Consider the following 6,394-nt stretch of genomic DNA (forward strand, 5'->3'; position numbering starts at 1 on the left):
GAACGAATTTTTCTCTCTCTCTCGTTTTTCTCTTTTCTTTCTTTAATTCAGAGATAGATTCCATCATGCAGAGAAAGAAAAAGAGAAAGAGAAAGGTAGAGAATCCGTGGGTGGTTGGAGCGGAAGAAGAAGAAGAAGAAGAAGAAGAAGAGCGACACGAGTTTCTATTCCCAGTGAGGGGGTTGAAAGGGGGTCGAATAGGGTGTGGGTGTGGGTATAGATGGTGGAGGAAGAGGAGAAAGGGAAAAAGGATGAAGAGGAAGGGGTGTGGAAGAGGAGGAGAAGTAATGGGGAGGGTAAAGAGAAGGGATAAAAAAGGGAAAAAGGTGGAGGGCAACGTGGGTGGTGACTCCGAGGGATGGCCTGGAGAATCTAGGAGGAGAATTGAGGCCGAGGGAGTGAAACGATGGTGGTGGACGTCATTGCGAAAAGCAAAAGAGAGAGAAAGATAGAGAAGCAAACGGCTGGCGTGCCGCCGAGAGGCTATAAAAATCGTATTTTAGCGGGAGCCGTTTGTAGGTTGTATTTTCCCTTTCTATGACCCAATGCAGCTTTATCGGGTCACTCGCATTTGCATTGCGATGCGTATGTACCATACCCTATATATATATATATATATGTGTATAGCTTTATACATATATCTATACGTTTGTACTCTCATGTGTATGTCTACTACTATATGGGGGTGTGGGTGTGGATGTGAGTTTGAGTTTGAGTTTGTGGGCCGGAAGTATACGTTTCACGTACGCCCTTTTATCGTCCTTCTCTTTGCCATTTTCATAACGTCCTATACTAACTTTACCCTCCCTTTTCAAAAATGTTCCAAGCACGGATAAACGACGTTATCCTTGGAACGTGCTTTTCCGAGAGATCGTTCTAACGCATAATCGATTAGTCTAAATATTGTAAGGACATCGAGTTAAGACGTAAATAAACCCCTTCGATCGGGATACTAAAAGTTCAGACCGTTCATTTTGTTCATTAATTATTATTCCAAGTACTTAATGGGATATTTTTTTCAGATGGACAAGTCTAGTCAGATAGACAAAACTGATTGTAAAGTATGAAAGGAATAAAGGAAAGAGATAGGTCAACGGAGTCTTTGATTCGGTTATTCCTTTTGTTGAGAAGATCGCTTGATATCTCGTAAACAGGGCTGACGGATGAACTGTTTTCGCGCCTTTCTCCTCGTTGCCAACCATTTCCCACATCATCATCGTAAATGTCCCGGCAATGGAAGGAAAGGGAAAGAGAAAAATAGAGTCGTGTTAATGGAACGAAGGAGGACGCGCAACGTAGATCGAAAAAGAGAGCTACCAGCATAGCCCGTCGCGCGTATATCTCGCGCGATTCTATCGATCGAGCTGAATAGTACGTGTATACACGTCTGCTGCTGCTGCTGCTGTTCGAGCCAAACTTGGATTCATTTCCCAACGTGTTATTTTTCCTTTTCTTTCTCTCTCTCTCTCTCTCATTCTCTCTCTTTTTCTTTTTTCTCTCTTCATATTCCAGAGATAGACAGTAACAAAGAAAGCGAAAGAAAGAAAAAAAAAACGTTGGAGGAGTAGTAAAGGGAGTGGAGGGAACTGGGAAGGATATTATCGTAGTACTAGAAGAGAAGAAGAGACCCCGTGCATCTTTACTACCCTGTTGGTAAAACCTCTTTGGAAGAGCTGTATGAGCGGATAGTGTCCGGCGCTAAAGCGCGATGCTGCTGCTCTGCCGTTGGCGTCACGAAACTCCATTACCGACGTTTTCTCTGAATTCCGCGCTCTCCACGGACGCAAGAGAGAAACCAACGAGATAGAAGGGAAAAAGAGAAAGAGAGAGAGAGAAGATAGATAGAGGGAGGAAAAGAGAAGAGGAGAAACCGACGCAATGAAATTTGAACGCGCTGTGCGGCGTTCGTGTTCTATCTACCTCGACGATATCTCCCTCTCTTCGTCTTTGTCTCTCGTTCCCCTTCGCTCTTTCTCTCTCTCTCTCTCTTCGACGAATATAACCATGTTCTCTCATATTTCTATCCCTCTCTTACAAACGTTCTGTGCACGTTGCAAGAGAGAGCGCGAGTGCAGCAATAACGACGGCGCAGAGACGGAAGGGGCCAAGCCCGCTGCTAGGCTCGTCGCGGTGACTGGAGGGGGAAGGGAGCGGCGCAGGAAACTCGGCAACGCCACACCAACTCGCAACCAACGCGCGCGCGACGGAAAATCGTAGCGGCAACGTAGCACCGGTGACTCAGCATTGCCAGCGACGGCGACGGCGCCGGCAACAACGACGGCAACGACAACGACGACGATGACGACGACGACGGTAACGACTACGACTACGACGACGACGTCGCTGCCATTGCTGCCGTTGCTGCGGCCGTGGTCGTTGCTCGTTGCTTCCATCAGCGTATACTTGGCCAACGCGTTGCTTACAAGGCTGCTGCTACCACTTCGCCGTACAGACCTTTTGCAACCCGGTTTTGTAACTCGATTCTTTATGGCGAATGCCTCGTACACCCCTCCCCTCCCCGCCCCTCTCCATCCCTGCTTGCTATCTTTTACTCTACTCTCCATCCCTCCTCTTCCTTCTCCCTACTCATCTCTCTTTTTCTTCTGTCGTTTTTTTTTCTTTGCCATGGCATGAAGATGACGTTGACGACGACACGACGACGAAGACGGAGACCATATTTTTTTTGTTTGGTTGATAATTTATAAGACTTCCTCGAAGAGAATATTAAATTATTGGACGATCATTTCTGTTTAAATTCTTATTTAGAGATACTTTTTTTAGTTGATCATATCAGATTAATGCAATTTTCGTATTTTTGTTGTTCATAGAAACGCTGAAAGGAAAAATGGTGGCTGATATAGGATGTGAACGAATCGCGATGCGATCTATCCCTCTTTCTTAAACGCGATTGGTCGATTAAGCCGCCGAAATTCTATTTGTCGTTTAAAACAACGTCGCGACGACAATGATTTCTATGAATCGTCGTCATTGTTTCCGCCAATACAAGAGCGTGTTGCATTCTAACGAATAGGAAAAGGGGAGACTAACGATGAAAAACAAATAAAATTAGTGCTCGTTTATTATTCGACGACGCAGTTTAACCTATCGAAAACAAAAAAATAAAAATATGGATCCAGGATTATAGAGTTCGATGCGCGATTGGTATCTCTTCAAATGACGTTCTCCATTTTGATGGTGGTAGTAGTAGTGAGGGTAGTGGTGGTAGCGGTGACGAATAAAACAAAAATATCTGGTTGATATTTAAAAATGGCTTCACATCCCGAATGGTGAAATTAAGAGGTGGAGGAGAAGGAGGAGGAGGAGTTTATACACGGTTTACCTTATAGGAGCAATTTCCACAAATACTCGTCGTATTTCCAGTGGCTATGCAGCATCTCGATGCTACACCACCGCATTATCATCACCATCGACACAACGAGGCATCCTCCTCATTCTCGTTTCTCTCTTTTACATGTATACATACCAGTCCTATTCTTAGCGCTCGCGTATCGCGAGTAACGGGCTGGACGATGACGACTCATAGCTAAAGCAAAAGAAAGAAATAAAGAAAGAAAGAAATAGACATGCAAGCAGGCAGGTTGGCAGGCAGGTAGATGGAAGGAAGGATGGAATAATAGAGGGGACAATGGAAGAAGGGAGGAAAAGAAGACGTATCGTAGATAGAGAAATACAAGGAGGAAACCCGACGACGACTACGACGACGACAACGATAAAGTTTATCGGCTGCCGATAAAGCAGAGACTCGCGATCTTTTGGCTTACAAGAAGAGCGAACTTTCTGCTTTAGGAAGGCGGAAGGGCAGAGGGAGAGGTAGCAAGTTCGTCAAATCGCCGCGCCGATGTTTCAAGTTTCCCGAGCCGCGCGGGGTCTTTTGCTCGTTCTCGTCGATGACGAAAGTAAGATACGTGCGAATGCAAGACTAGAAAATGAAAGCAACCAAGTAAGCAAATAAGCGCAGCGTTTCGAAGGCCGAGTGTTTTGTAAGTCGAAGTTCGAAACGCTGCTCGACTACGAGGCAAAATTTTTGGTACCTTTACTCAAAACATGAAGGAATAAAGATTTTCTTCATCCTTATGGGAGAAGGAGAGAGGGAATAAAGAGAAAAGGCAAAAGTCTTTTTTTCTAGGTCGCCTTCTTACAAGTTCTCCCGTCAAAGCGAAACTCTTTCAGTTTCGTCCATGTCCTTCCAACGAAACGTTCTCTCTTTTTTATTTTGTTCTAAGGATAGAGAGAGAGAGAGAGAGAGAGAGAGAGAGAGAGAGAGAGAGAGAGAAAGAGTTTCTATACTAAAATACTACATAACTATTCGGTAAATACTTCTTTCTCGCTATACTCTCGTAAATTGAGAAATTTTGCGATGCTTGAGTTTTACTTCAAGTTCTACCAGCACTATCTACGGATCGATCTAAGCTGCTGCTAAATATAATTATAGTCGGAGCATTAAGTTTTCAAGCCGTATCGGTTTGCTACCAGCACCAGCACCAGCACCAGTAGCAAAAGCAGCAAGAAGCAGAGCTGGCTTCTAAAATCGTTGTCTATTTGCGCGCTTCGATCTTTCTTATTATCTCAAAGTATTTGAATAATTCATTTTCGGATGTCAACTAATCATCGTCATATTATGAAAAGAATATAATACCAAATCTCTTCTACTTGTTTTTTTTTCTTTCTCTTCGTTTATCAGAAGATTTTGCGCCAGAGGTATACACTTATATCTGACGCGACAGATAGAATGAGAAAAACAGGGAGAGTGAGAGAGAGAAGAGAAGAGAAGAGAAGAGAAGAGAAGAGAAGAGAAGAGAAGAGAGTGGTATAATAGAAGTTGTGATCGAAACGGGTAACGAACGAAGGAGAGAGATGGTAAGGGTATAATGGAAGAAGTGGGAGTGAGAAACACGCATGCGAGGTCATCCCTTCTCTCTTTCTCTCTATGTTTCTCTCTCTCTCTTTCTCCCTCTGGTTTTATTTTTGTCTCCGTTACTCTAACCGAGAGAAGATCTATACCGCAAACAAAACCATGAAACGGTTGCGAGGAAAGCTGGGAATAGAAGGTAGCTGCAGTATCGGCGATACATCAGGATGTCGAAGAGGGAACCAATCGTTCCCTCTCTGGTGGAATTGGGTTCACGACACGCGTGTATGCATCCGAGAACGGAACTGGTTACCGACTGCGATTCGGTAAACGTGGAAAGTTCCCTAAAGAGGACCGTGGTAAGGCGCACAAGCTCTCCGATCCGATCATCATGTTTTATTTGATTGATTGCAAACAGATCTAAACTGATCGTCGTCCATACACGCATATAAATATCCGTCTATGTGTTGTAAGAGATGAAAAGAAAATCGTTGCTGGTTTCATACGATTTCTTCGTATAAAACTTTAGTGGATCAAGGGAAGGATCTCTTTGAACCGAATGCTTTCAGTTAACTTCTTAAATTGTTATCCGTTTTAATTCCTCACGTGTAGACCGACGATTTTCTTCCAATGAACAGTAACGCCTTAACTGATTATTTCATATTTGTTTCAATTATTAAAATGCGATAAGAAAATAATCATGTTGTTTTTAACTCGTCAACCGCAAAGCTAAATTTTACATATTTTGCTAGACAATTTCTAAGATTATATGTAAGGCAAGATAATATAATGCCGGTCATGGATGACTCTCGTGGCCCCATTGCGAGGACAAACGCCGGTCACGGGTGACCGACGTGGCAGTCGACGTGTTTTTAAATAAAGACGATTAGGACTATTTTTCAAACGAACTGACAACAAAAGTTTGTTTAAGCGATGATATAATTTTTTCCAAAATAACACTCGTTATTATGAACGATTTGTACTAAAAAAGGAATAATATTGTTTACACGAGTCGATGATATTATATATTTTTCTTAGTTAGCGAGTTAAAAAAATTTGTTTCGTATTTTCGAGGTATTTAAATGAAAATTACAAAGAAGATAATATTTTGTTCATAAAAGACAACGAGGATGAGGGTTATAGTATTGCTAGGACGGTCAAGACGAAGATGTGAAGCTGGCGATCGGTATTGAGAGTGAGAAAGAGGAGAAAGAGTAGAGTAGGGTGAAGGGATGGTAAAGAGAGGGTGAAGGGCAGGAAGGGGGATGGGAGAGGAAGAGGACAGCCTGCTCTCGCCCAGCCGGCTGTTCGAAGCAGCTGCTCGATACGCTTCCATCGTACTCAGGCACACGCTCGAACCAGACGAGCGTAAATGCTATACGAGAAGCGTGTGAGAAATATTTATGTATATTTCTATAATGTTCATTTATTTCTCTATATTTATAGATTTGTATAAATAATTATTAATGTTAATATATTTATATATATATATATATATATATATATATATATATATATATATAT

At 42.7% G+C, this 6,394-nt stretch overlaps 1 long non-coding RNA gene across 1 annotated transcript; it reads left to right on the plus strand.

Moving 5' to 3' along the window:
- The first annotated feature begins 2,305 nt into the window (after nucleotides 1–2,305).
- On the plus strand, nucleotides 2,306–5,568 carry LOC107071224 (uncharacterized). Its single transcript, XR_016175920.1, has 2 exons — nucleotides 2,306–2,446; nucleotides 2,829–5,568. It is a non-coding gene; the product is annotated as an uncharacterized LOC107071224 (long non-coding RNA).
- The last annotated feature ends 826 nt before the right edge of the window (nucleotides 5,569–6,394 follow it).

This window comes from Polistes dominula, unplaced genomic scaffold (assembly GCF_049000335.1).
Source record: "Polistes dominula isolate Pdom_NZ unplaced genomic scaffold, Pdom_raw_medaka contig_15, whole genome shotgun sequence".
NCBI lineage: Eukaryota > Metazoa > Arthropoda > Insecta > Hymenoptera > Vespidae > Polistes > Polistes dominula.